This window comes from Scyliorhinus canicula, chromosome 1 (genome assembly GCF_902713615.1).
Source record: "Scyliorhinus canicula chromosome 1, sScyCan1.1, whole genome shotgun sequence".
Lineage (NCBI taxonomy): Eukaryota > Metazoa > Chordata > Chondrichthyes > Carcharhiniformes > Scyliorhinidae > Scyliorhinus > Scyliorhinus canicula.
The window spans coordinates 12,554,691-12,567,963 of record NC_052146.1 but is presented as its reverse complement, the minus strand read 5'-3'; the positions used below and the strand labels follow the sequence as shown (position 1 = coordinate 12,567,963).

At 50.7% G+C, this 13,273-nt stretch overlaps 1 long non-coding RNA gene across 1 annotated transcript in view; it reads left to right on the top strand.

Annotated features, from left to right (window-relative positions):
• Nucleotides 1-476: 476 nt before the first annotated feature.
• The window catches only part of LOC119977195, a 75,744-nt gene continuing 62,947 nt past the window's right edge, over nt 477-13,273 (top strand). Inside the window, exons 1-2 of the long non-coding RNA XR_005463137.1 lie at nt 477-520; nt 7,412-7,467. This is a non-coding gene — a long non-coding RNA (uncharacterized LOC119977195). The remainder of the gene's footprint in view (nt 521-7,411; nt 7,468-13,273) is intronic.

Here is a 13,273-nt window from a genome sequence, read left to right as displayed (position 1 = left end):
ACACATCCACGTCTGTGTCGGATTTGGTACTGGGGTCACCTTCTCTAATGAAAGACCTTCGTCTGAGTCGTAGTCTTCTAGGACCAAATCATCACTGTCTGTGTCGGAGCTGGCATTGGGCTCGTGATGTCCAAAGATTAAATAAAAGTCGGAGTCGTAGTATTCAAGGACTGTATCATCTCTTTGGGCGGTGCTAATTGCTTGTTGTACCGTTCTGCGGTGGTTACTTTCAGCTACTGGTTTAATTTCAGGCATTGTGCTGTCGTTCCAGGTGAAAGAATCTTGTTTTACGGCGTTGTAATTTTTTTCCCCGTGTTTTGGGACATTTCCCCTTTAAGTGGGCATGGCCTGGGGCCTCTGATGTCATGACGCGTGTGACGTAGGTCGTAGGAAGCGTTTGGGCATGCTCAGATCGCTGCTCCTTTACTTGGGGCCTTTTTCTCCACTGCGCATGTGCAGCACCTTTACCAAGATGGCTGCAATTCAAAACTGCAGATTTCTGCTGCAAGCCTACCTCGTGGTGAGTTCTGGTGCTTCTTTTACCGTTTTTTTCTTGTATTCTCCTTACAGAATGCTTGGAATTTGTCCAGGACTGCCTGGAAATCGCTCTTGTTTTGCCCCTTTGAGTATTTGAAGGTCTGGAAGATTTTAGCTGCTCCTTAGACCCGCGATGGTGAGTAGAAGCTTTATTTTCTCTGCATCCGCCGAGCCTTCTAGGTCGGACCCTACCAGATAGATCTCGAATTTCTGCCTAAACCAACGCCAGTTTTCACTGAGATTACCTTGGTACCTGAGCTGCTGCGAAACCGGAATCCCGAACATCATCTTGCCTGGCTGTTGTTGCTAATTGTCACTGCTTGCTGAGTTGTAACTATATGGATTGAAACAGTCACTCAACTGGTACCATGTCTTGTTATGCTCTTGGCGTAGCATAAGCTGCTTCCTTGATGTTCACTCTGACAAAGGAAAGTTCGGACGTGGAGATAACTTCAACACCTTTATTAAACTATTAACAATTTTCCTACTCGGATTCGCCACTGCTGTTAATCCTTCTATAGCTACTCAGACTGACAAACCAGTCTGCTACAATCCAGGTGGTGGATATGATGTTGAATCAACCCTGTGTCTGTACTCACTGAGTGTCTCCACTGGAAAGAGGAAGATCATGTGTGCTGTGTCCTATATATATGGGTTGGTGTAATACCCCCCTGTGGTAGTGTCACCTCTGTGTGTATCGTGAATGCCCATTGGTCATGTCATATCTTACTGACCTATTGGTTGAGTGTCTGTGTGTCATATCTCTGGTGCTCCCTCTAGTGTCTAGCTACTCTCCGTGTACTGACATTAACCCCTTGTGTATTTACAGTGATGCATGTCACCACACGGGTCACTGTCCGTGTGGAGTTGCACATTCTACCCGTGTCTGCGTGGGTCTCACCCCCACAACCCAAAAGATGTGCATGGTAGGTGGATTGGCCACGCTAAATTGCCCCTTAATTGGAAAGAATATATATATATTGAGCTGCAGTCAACCCCTCAACACCGCTCCCGTTAGCTAACTCTTCAGCTGGCAGGGTGGCTCCCACCCAGAGTGAAGAACAATGATTACAGTATATAAAACCCCTTGAATCAGAGTATCCTGAAGAGGGAACTAAAACAATTCCAACAAAAACCCACATGAAACTAAATCGCAGACCTAAGCCCAACTTGGAAAACATTCGACCCCAACAAGTACAGAAAAATGCAAACATGAGGCAGGAACCCCAACAATTCAGCATGCCAATATCCAAAAACCTCAATCACCCCGTGCCCAGCCCATGCTTCTTTGCAAGAGAATCCGCCTCTCCGAGCCCATCAAAATAACGCTCTTTTCCTTCAAAAGCCACTATGAGCCGCGCCGGGTACACCCCCCGAAACCGGACTCCACTCTTAGATGACTTTGGCTTTGTTGAACGCGGCCCTCTTCTTCGCCAGCTCCGTCCCTACGTCCTGGCAAAAGCTGATGGTGTGGCCTTCCTGTTTGTAATGGCGATGCTCTCTCGCCAATCTCAGAACCCGCTCTTTTTCTTTGAAGCTGTGAAACTTCAGTGATCACCGCCCGCGGTGGTTTGTCAGGACGAGGCGTCTGTCGGAGTGTCCGGTGGGCTCGGCCCAACTCAGGAAGGGGACGTGTGTCCGCCCTCTCCCATCATCTTCCCAACCATCTCCGCAAAAAACTCTGTCGACCTCCCGTTCCCTCTGCCACCCCCACAATTCGGATGTTTTGCCTCCTGAAACGATTCTCCAAATCAGCGATTTGTTCACATCGGCCATCAGAGCCATCTTCGTTTCCAGACAGGCAATCTGGTCGTTAGGCCTCTAAAGCGCCACCTCCATGCCTTTGATGGTGGTCCCATGTGACTTTACCATTTCGTTGATTGTCTCCAACACCAAACTGTCATGTGAGAGTGCCTTTAAGAAATGGATGTTTAAGCAATGTACCTTTAAGAAATGCAGTGATGTCAGAGTGTGGGTGGAGCTGGGCTTTAGCTCAGCCATTTTGAAGTTTTTAGTTTCAGTTTGAGGAGAGCAGCTGGGAGTGCCTGTGTGTTTTTGCTGAGAGCTGCAGGAGGGGAAAGAGCCGGTCTGGTGATTTCTGCAAATCCAAAGATTATAAATATATTGAATGTAACCTGTTGTGCTCCTATTTTTGAAGGGTCGAAGTCTTTTGGATGTTTAAAGGAACAGTTTGCAGGATTGGGTCGTGTTGTATTATTTTCGGGGTTATCTTTGAAGTAAGGGGTGTTAAGCGATCCAATGTTTATTTTAAAAGGTTAAGTTGAGTTCAAGGCCTCTTCCACCGATTTGCGGATGTCCCCCAACACTACCCGCCAGGGCTTGTCAAATTCTGACGCCAAGCTGCTCGTAGGCACCTCAGCCGTTAGCGGAGTGGCCGGAGCCCCAGAGGCTGCCTCCGCTATCTTTTCCACCCATCGGCCCCGGAAGGCCTCCGACTCTGTTGACGAAGTTCTATTTCCTGTCTTTTTTCCCCTGGTTTTTATCGGCATTTCACCCGTGTGGGTTCTTTATCTCATAAAATATGTGGGTTTCCAAACAGACCTTTGAGCTCAGAATGCCACTCCCCATTCTTCCAACCAAAATGAATCACTTCACATTTCCACAGCCTCAGCAGCTGGAGCCTGACATCAGGAAGCACGACAGTCTTTCCCCCCCCCCCCCCCCCATTGGTCATTGCACGTTGCGCACATCAGTGGGCAGCAAGAGGAGGGCCCATCCGGAACATTCCACCTGTCCACACACTGGAACGCCCCTGCTCCTCCTGGTCCCATGAACAATGCCGTCCGTTTGTTTTTTTGCACAGATCTCCAACAGGCCCTTTGCGGGTGGCTGATTAGACGGCTTGCTATCTGCACACAATGGACGGAGCATGCCCATTGTGCCCTCTGCCAATTTGACCGCGAACGCGGGCGTCGAGCTCCAGGTCACGTGTGAGTAGCCTCCTGCAACCAGGCCTTGGGCCTCCAGGGAGTGGTCACTGTTTCCCTACAAGTTTGCCTTGTAACCTCAGCCAATATCACTCCTGGCGTTCACTAGGTTAAGTGATTAGCTTCATTATTTGGGATGGCATTAGCTCCGGGTATTCCATTACTGATCCCAGCGCTGTTTCCATGTGAAGGACTGTTGTTTCATTGACGCATTCACACAATGATAGCATCAAGCGCTGAAGAACAGATGTGGCTAATTTACTTTGGCTCCTACTATTCCCACTCTTCAAGCCATGTGAAGGGTTACCAACATCAACACTGTGATTTCATTGGCTGGCGAAGCAAATTCAGCTGAATAAAATTGTGCTATAACTCCATGTGGATAAATCTGATAACTTGCTTTCTGAACGTTAGTTTGATGTTTCTATAATGAGAAAGAAAAGCAAACACTTCTACCACTAACAAGCCAAGATAAAGCTTCTCCGTCTGGGTGGGTAACTTTCTTTCTTAACTTCAAATTATTACCATTTTAGCTCCAACTACTTATTTATATTCATTCGCTGGCAAAGCCAATACGTTTTGCCAATTCCTAGTTTCCTTTGAGCAGGCGGAGGTGGCCTTATTTCTTCAAACTGCTTGAGCCTCCTCAAACCAGCCTGTATCGCCTCGATTGGAGAGTTGGGGGGTCATAGATTCAGGCCTGCCCTGGGACTGAGATGAGGAGAAATTTCTTCATTCAGAAGGTTGCGAATCTTTGGAGTTCTCTACCCCAGAGCTGCAACCACTCAGCCTCTGAATATTTTAAGGTTTTGGATCAATAGAATTTTGGGATACTAATAGAAGAGGATAGACTGGGAAAGTGGAGTTCCGGGATGCACCAGCACCGTTAGGGAGTGAGTCCAGGATTTTGACCCAGCGACAGTGAAGGTGACATGTTTCCAAGTCAGGGTGCTGTGTGGTTTGGAGGGGAACTTGCAGGTGGTGGTGTTCACATGCATCTGCTGCCCTTGAACTTCTCGATGGTAGGGGTCATGGGTCTGGAAGGTGCTGTGGAAGGAGCCTTGGTGAGTTACTGTGAGTTGCTGGTGAGCAATGATGGAATGGTTGGTTTATGGGCAGACTGGGATGGGGTGCAATCTGGACGAGAACTTGCAGGTGCTGGTCTATCCACGCATCTGCTGCCCTTGTCTTTCAAAGCGTGGCGGCTTTGGAGAAGGTACAGAAGTGGTTTACCAGGATGTTGCCTGGTCTGGAGGGTGTTAGCCATGCGGAGAGGCTGAATAGACTCGGACTGTTTACATTGGAACGACGGAGGTTGAGGGGTGACCTGTTAGAGGCCTAGAAGGTTATATGGATAGAGTGGATGGGCAGGCTCTCTTTCCCAGGGTGGAGGGGTCAGTCACCAGGTGCCAAATGTTTAAGTACATTGAGCAAAGTTTAGAAGAGATGTGCAAGGCAGGTTTTTTACGCAGAGGGTGGTGAGTGCCTGGAACGTGTTGCCAGGGGAGGCTGTGGAAGCAGATACATTAACGGTGTTCAAAAGGCATCTTGACAAACACATGGATAGGACGGGTATAGAGGGATACGGCACAAGGAAATGCTGAGAGTTTTAGCCAAGGTTGGTATCATGACCGGTACAGGCTTGGAGGGCCGAAGGGCCTGTTCCTGTGCTGTATTGTTCTTTATTCTTTGATGGAGATCATGGGTTAGGTGGTGTAGTAAAGAAGTGATGATAAGCTGCTGCATTGGCTACAAGAGCAGGTCAGTGACTGGGAATTCTCCAGTGAGTAAGCCACCTCCTATGGCTGACATGGTGGCACAGTGGCTAGCACTGCTGCTTCACAATGCCTAGCACCCGGGTTCGACCCCGGCCCCGGGTCACTGCCCGTATAAAGTTTGCACATTCTCCGTGTCTGCATGGGTCTCACGCCCACAATCGAAAGATGTGCCGGTTAGATGGATTGGCCACGCTAAATTGCCCCTTAATTGGAAAAAAAATTCTTTATTTAAATAAAAAAACACCTCCTCACTCCACCAAGCGCAACAAGGCGTAAGTCAGGAGTGTGATGAGATACTCTCCACTTGCCTGGATGAGTGCAGCTCCAACAACACTCAAGAAGCTCAACACCATCCAGGACAAAGCAGTCGACTTGACCAACACCAGCCTGCCTTGGACGTTTATGCACTCCCTCAACTATGGGTGCACTGCCGTTTCGGGATGCACTCCAGTAATGCACCAAGATTACTCCCAACAGTACCTTCCTTCCCTGTGACATCCACCACTGAGAAAGACAAGAGCAGCAATGTGGTCACTCCTCTCCAGGTCACACCCTCCCAACCTGGTCATTCATAGTCTCTCTCTTCATTGTAACTGGTCAATAGTCTAACATTCCTTACACAACAACTGGAGGGCCACCCTCATACTGGAGGCAGCATTAGTTCAAGGAAAGTGCTCACCACCACTTTCTCGATGACAAAATATAAGAATGGGCAATTAATACCGTCCTGCCCAGCCTCACCTAACATCCCGCAACCAATACGGAAAATGATCAGATGAGGTTCTGGAGTTGCTTGTTCTGGTTCCATTCTCTACATGGCACTTACCCGGGGATCTCCTGTTAACCCCATCACTGGAGTGTGCTCATACTCACAGAGTAGTGTCGGCACAGAAGGAGGCGTTTTGGCTCACTGAATGGAAGAGCAATTTAACAAATCGTTTCCCTATAGCTGCCAGCGGAATTCTTGTTCGAAGCCACGATTGAATCTGTCTCCACCATACCCTCGGTTTTGCATTCCACATCCTAACCACTCGCCGCGTGGAAAGCTTCTTCCTCCTCTATCACCTTTCACTGCATTACCCCACAAACACGCGTCCTCCGGATCTCGACCCTGTCGCCAATGGGAGCAGCCCCTCCTGCTCTGCCCTCACTAGACCCCCTCGAGGCTTTGAACATCTGTCTCGAATCTCCTCTCAACCGTCTCTGCCTCACGACGCACCGACTAACCCAGTTAAATCCCACATCCCATTCGGCTCAGTCCTGCACAGAGTTTGCCAGCTTCCAATCAAACAGTGAAATAGGCAGCGGGATTCTCTGCGCGGGATGGGCCGAGTGGCCAGCAAGATAGTCCGAGTCCCGCCGGCGCCGTTCACACCTGGTCTTACCCGGCGGGACCTCGCTGTTCATCCTGTGGGGGGCAGGCCTGGTGAGGGAGGGGTTGGGGGGGTCTCCACCGTGGCCTGGCCCGTGATTGGGGTTTATCGATCGGCGGGCCGGCTTCTCCTGGTGGGGGCCTCTTTTACTCCGCGCCGGGCCCCTGTAGCTCTCCGCCATGTTGCATCGGGGGCCAGCGCGGAGAAGAAAGCTCGCGCGCATGCACGAGTTCACGCCCGCCGCAGCGCGCATGCGCAGACCCAAGGCGTTCATTTGACGCCGGTATTGGCAGCTGGAGCTGCGCGAGTCGCTCCAGTGCCGTGCGCTGACCCCCTGTAGGGTGCAGGTTCGCTGCTCCTGGGGGCCTGTTGACGCCGTCGTAAAATGCGACGGCGTTTACGAGGGCGTCAACACTTAGCCTCAGGATCAGAGAATGCCGCCCAGGAGCTTTCAAAGTTGTGTTAACCATTCACCTTGTCTACTTTCTTCCTGGCGCACAGCAAGAAAGTGGCCAGATCCTTCAGATGTCAGTGCTGCTCCATGAAGTAATCATAAGAAGAAGGGGCTGGTTTAGCTCACCAGGCTAAATCGCTGGCTTTTAAAGCAGACCAAGCAGGCCAGCAGCACGGTTCGATTCCCGTACCAGCCTCCCCGGACAGGCGCCGGAATGTGGCGACTAGGGGCTTTTCACAGTAACTTCATTGAAGCCTACTCGTGACAATAAGTGATTTTCATTTCATTTTTTCATTTTTCATTTCATTTCATTTCATTCAGGTGCGGGAGAATGTGACCATCTGGTTGAAAAACGACTAAATCCATCACTTATGTCGGTAAGTGGGCAGGAATTTCACCTAAAGGGGGATCATGTTGCGAATCGTGATTGTGAGGCTACTGGTGTAGCCAATGTCAATGTCGCCACTCAGTTCCTATGATAAAAAAAAGTACCCCCATCACTAATTAGTGTATTGGATTGCAAATGCAAACCCCAGAGGGCGCAAGCTGTTTGTCTGCGTATCCAGCAAGGAGACAGGACTTGTGTTTTACACAGCGGATTTTCCAGCGCTTTCTCCCCCAATCCCGTGACTTTGAGAGTTTCTACATTGATTGAAAGCTAAGGCACGGAACATGGTGTCAAACGCCAAGCTCCCAGCTGTGGGCTGACAATAGTTCCAACTAATCTGATTAGCGATAGTGACTAATTTTTAAAAATCGACCTTTTTAATGAACTGACAGAGGCCGTGAGTTGTTAGTCAGGGGAGATTGACAGAATTCCTCGTGACGTGGTGAAAACTGCACCGTACATTTTCCTGCACACATTCCATGTCCCATCTTTTTTTAAAATTTAAAGTACCCAATTCTTTTTTTTTCCCAATTAAAGGGTAATTTAGCCTGGCCAATCTACCTACCCTGCACATCATTTGGGTTGTGTGGGGGGGGGGGGGGGGGTGAGACACCATGTAGACACAGGGGTCTGGATTCGCTGCCGTCGGGAGGCTCCATTTTGCCAGCAGCCCGGGGGTTTCCCGACGGCGTGGGGCCGCCCCACAATGGGAAACCCCATTGACCGGCTGGCGTAACGGAGCATCCCGGCGGCGGGGTGAAGCAGAAATGTGGCGCGGCGGGGCAGAGAATCCAGCCCCAGGAGAATGCAAACTCCACACGGACAGTGACCCGGGGCCAGGATCGAACCCGGATCCTCGCCGCCATGTGGCAGCAGCGCTAACCACTGCGCCACCATACCGCTCCTCATTTAGCACGGTAGCGCAGTGGTTAGCATTGCTGCTTCACAGCTCTAGGGTCCCAGGTTCGATTCCCAGCTTGGGTCACTGTCTGTGTGGAGTCTGCACGTTCTCCTCGTGTCTGCGTGGGTTTCCTTCGGGTGCTCCGGTTTCCTCCCACAAGTCCCGAAAGACGTGCTGTTAGGTGAATTGGACGTTCTGAATTCTCCCTCTGTGTACCTGAACAGGCGCCGGAATGTGGCGACTAGGGGCTTTTCACAGTAACTTCATTGCAGTGTTAATGTAAGCCGACTTGTGACACTAATAAAAATTATTATTAGTTCCAATCTTTAAATACACACTGATCCACTGTCTGTGTCACTTTGTCATTGTGTGCTCCAGTTTAGTCTGTTCTGTTCAAGTAGCAGCTCTGAGAGCACCTTCAGACATTCCTGTGTCAGAATGTTTAATGTCTGACACTACTGTTAGACAAAGGAAGGCTGCATTAAAAGTATTTTTTAAAAACCTGATACGATCGAGTCAGATTACGTGTCGGGGTGCGAGGGGAGGAGGGGGAACTATACCTGAATCTACAACAGAGAAAATAAATACAATAGATTTTATTGTAAGTAGGACTGGACATCTGGAGGAACAGATAGAACATAGAACATAGAACAGTACAGCACAGAACAGGCCCTTCGGCCCTCAATGTTGTGCCGAGCCATGATCACCCTACTCAAACCCACGTATCCACCCTATACCCGTAACCCAACAACCCCCCCCTTAACCTTGATATCCCTGGTCAAAATAAGCTGGAGGTAAACCAGCCAGTGACGCACTGGCACTTGGATGTTAAAGAGCTGTACGGGTGGCACGGTTGCACAGGGGTTAGCACTGTTGCCTCACAACGCCAGGGTCCCAGGTTCGATTCCCGGCTTGGGACACTGTCTGTGCGGAGTCTGCATGTTCTCCCCGTGTCTGCGTGGGTTTCCCCCGGGTGCTCCGGTTTCCTCCCACAAGTCCCAAAAGACATGCTTGTTAGGTGAATTGGACATTCTGAATTCTCCCTCTGTGTACCCGAACAAGCGCCGGAATGTGGCAACTAGGGGCTTTTCTCAGTAACTTCATTGCAGTGTTAATGTAAGCCGACTTGTGACAATAAAGATTATTGTTATTATGTGTCCTCTAGCCCACCAGTCAAGGATTCGCAGACTGATTTTTGGGCAGAACCAGTTATATCTCGCATGCCATTCATTTGTCACGAGCTTGGGGCGGCACGTTGTGCAGTGGTTAGCACTGCTGCCTCACGGCTCCGAGGACCCGGGTTCGATCCCTGCCCCAATCACTGTCCGTGTGGAATTTGCACATTCTCCCCATGTCTGCATGGGTTTCGCTCCCACAACATGAAGAAGTGCAGGGTAGGTGGATTGGCCACGCTAAATTGCCCCTTAATTGGGAAAAGAATGATTGGGTACCGTAAATTAATTTTAAAAAAAAATCAAGCTACCATTTGGCACGAGCTGCCAATGTCTGTTTGCAGCTTTTTAATAAATAAAAGATCTCAACTTCAGGAATTAACGCAAAAATAATGTTAGTAGAAAGGACCCATTGAAAGAGGGGCTTGTGTGTGTCTTCCACAGAATAGACCACACTTCAGACTATCAGATCACAGCCTCTCCATTGAAGCACCCCCACCCTCTCGAACACATCCAGAACATTCAGGATTCAGTGCAGCCGAACCTAGCTTCCAATAATTGTCCTTGGCTCAGTTTAAGGACGGGTGTAAAACCCAGCTGGCAGAGAACCCCTTCTTGTTTAATACCGAGCCCCAGTTCACCATCCATTGAAGTGGCAGAGGACGTGGACTCACGGGGTGAAAAGGGCGTCTCAATGCTCCTCTGGAATTAATTGAACCCCTTGGCCTTTCGCACACTAAGAAGCCCGACCCTCAGTTACGCATTGAAACCTCAAATAGTGGCTGCTTGTCAATTCAGTTTTCTCAGGAAGTCTCCTCAAGGGTCACGGCCATAAAATAAAATGCTCCAAAGCAAAAGCACAGGGCGCCTCTGATGTTTGTAGCAATGTGAAAGAGGTCTTGTGGTCTCCAGTGAATTCTGGCACCGTTTCCCATGAGCGAGTGCCCAATGAAAACTTGAACATGCCTCCACATTGCAGATCGACCTTAAGCAATGAAGGTGAAATTTGCTGAATGTAACACCAGCAGGGTGTGCAAGCCTCTCAGCCACAGAGAAGTGATGTGAGAAACCCATTGGTGTTCGGGTTAGGTTAACCCTCACCCTAACCTGTACCTGAACCCTAACCCTAATCTAACTGTAGCCCTTACTCGAACCCTACCCTAACCTTAACACTCACCCTAATGCGAGACTTTGATCATTGTTTTGAGCCAAACTCTATGCTTCCTCCAAAGCCCAGTGTGATGAATGGTATCGGTAACTGCTGTAACTGTACCTTACCTTTAATGCATTGGCCCTTTAAGACCGGGCTTGGAACCCTGGGGGACTCCGCCTCTGGCTCCGCCCCCAGGAAACGGTATATAAGATGAGGCTCACTCGGCAGCATGTGATGAGCACACTTTTCGGCTGCTGTACAGTTCTCAAGATGATTAAAGCCTTTGAATCATCTATCTTCTCTCCTGTGTCGTGATTGAGGGTATCTCACCCAGTCAGCCTGCCAAACGCTAAGCCTTCTTTTGCCAGTTTTGGCGATTTCACCAATAAGGTGGAGCTGTTGGAGAGGGCCAGACTTCTGAACTGCGGTGAGGGGTGTATCGTTGATTGTGACTATGGGACCCTGGGGTTTGTGCCGTTGGATCTAGATTGTGGGCGGGATTCTCCGGTTGCCGACGACGACATCGTGTTCGGTGATTGGCCGGAGAATCCGTTTTTATGCTGAAATCGGGCGGGGGGGGGGGGGGGGGGGGGTGCCATTTTTCGGATGCTCTGACCCCTCAAAAACAGCGTAATCGCTGAGTACGCAGCACGCCATTGGGACGGCCTCAGGGCGTCACCTGAGGCCCTCCCCTGATGCTCCGCCCCCGATGGGCCGACTTCCCGATGGCGTCGTCACGTGTGCTCTCAGTTTTCGGGACCTCGCATGACGGCTGAGGATAGTGTCCAGCGCCGCCACAGTTGGGCGGGGGGGGGGAGCCGTTCCGGTGGCAGGGGAAGCTTCGGCGGGGGCTGGGGGGGACTGGTGGGGGGTGGTCCGGGGGTGGCAAGGGGGGTTATAGGGGGGCACTATCTGACAGGCCGGGTCCGCGGGCGGCCGGCACCATACTGTACGGCACGGCCTCTGCATGTCGCCGCCGTAGGCATGCGCGGCCACGGACCCTGCCATTCTCCGTCACTATCTGCAGGTAAAGCCGGGGGCGCCGCCGACATTTGGTCATAAGACCAGACACTTACAGGACATAGCCTCAAAATCGGACAATCCAGTCCCATGTCTTTTTCAGGCTCATTGTAAGGACAAAGCTTTTCAAGGCTGGGGCAAAGTGATCAAAAAGGTGTCCTCGTGTGCTACGAGAGCATGTTCATTGGTAAACACGAGTTCAGTGATCTTTGTGCGAGCCTGGACAACTTTGCAACTTGAAGGGTTTGCTGGATGTCCCTGAACTAATGTGTCCTCTTATTTTGAGATCTTTGATGACACGCAACAGCCTGGCCAAAAAGTAGACACCAAACAAGAGTGGAGCCAATAAGCGGCCTCGCTTGGCACTGCTGGTGGCAGGGAAGGTACCCGATAAGGTGCCTCGCATTGGTCACCATAATGTCACAGAATGAGCGGGTGACCCTGACCAGCTCTGCCGAACAGCCCTGTTGGCACAGCTCCTTCCACAGGCTTTCCTGGCCGAACAGCCCTGTTGGCACAGCTCCTTCCACAGGCTTTCCTGGCTGAACAGCCCTGTTGGCACAGCTCCTTCCACAGGCTTTCCTGGCCGAACAGCCCTGTTGGCACAGCTCCTTCCACAGGCTTTCCTGGCCGAACAGCCCTGTTGGCACAGCTCCTTCCACAGGCTTTCCTGGCCGAACAGCCCTGTTGGCGTAGCTCCCTCCACAGGCTTTCCTGGCCGAACAGCCCTGTTGGCGCAGCTCCTTCCACAGGCTTTCCTGGCCGAACAGCCCTGTTGGCGCAGCTCCCTCCACAGGCTTTCCTGGCCGAACAGCCCTGTTGGCACAGCTCCTTCCACAGGCTTTCCTGGTTTAATCAGGTTACTGAACACCACGTACAGGTCTTGTTCTGTTCACGGGGACCGTCCTTGAATTTGGTGGTGCTGCAATGATCACGTTGACCATGGTCACACCATGACCAGCACCAAGTTATCATTCCAGGCACACCCAGTTTGTAAAGCGAGTGGCAATTCTTTTAAAAAAAAATTTTTTATTGGCCTTTTTCAGTTTATAAAGTACAAAAATAGAAGCAACAGCAGTAAAACAGTAAAAGAACACCCCTGCCTCGTCCCTCGGTATAGTCGAAAATACTCCGACCTCCTATTCGTGGCCACACTCGCCATCGGGGCCTCATACAACAGCCTCGCCCAACTGACAAACCCCTCCCCAAACCCGAATCTTTCCAGCACCTCCCACAAGTACCCCCACTCAACCCTATCAAAGGCCTTCTCCGCATCTAGCGCCACCACTATCTCCGCCTCCCCTTCTACCGCTGGCATCATAATAACGTTCAAGAGCCTCCGTATATTAGTGTTCAGCTGCCTCCCCTTCACGAACCCCGTTTGATCCTCGTGGATAACCTGCGGCACACAGTCCTCTATCCTCGTGGCTAAGATCTTTGCCAACAGCTTGGCGTCCACATTCGGGAGTGAGATCGGCCTGTATCACCCACACTGCAGGGGATCCTTGTCTCGCTTAAGGATCAAGGAGATCAACTCCCGAGACATCGT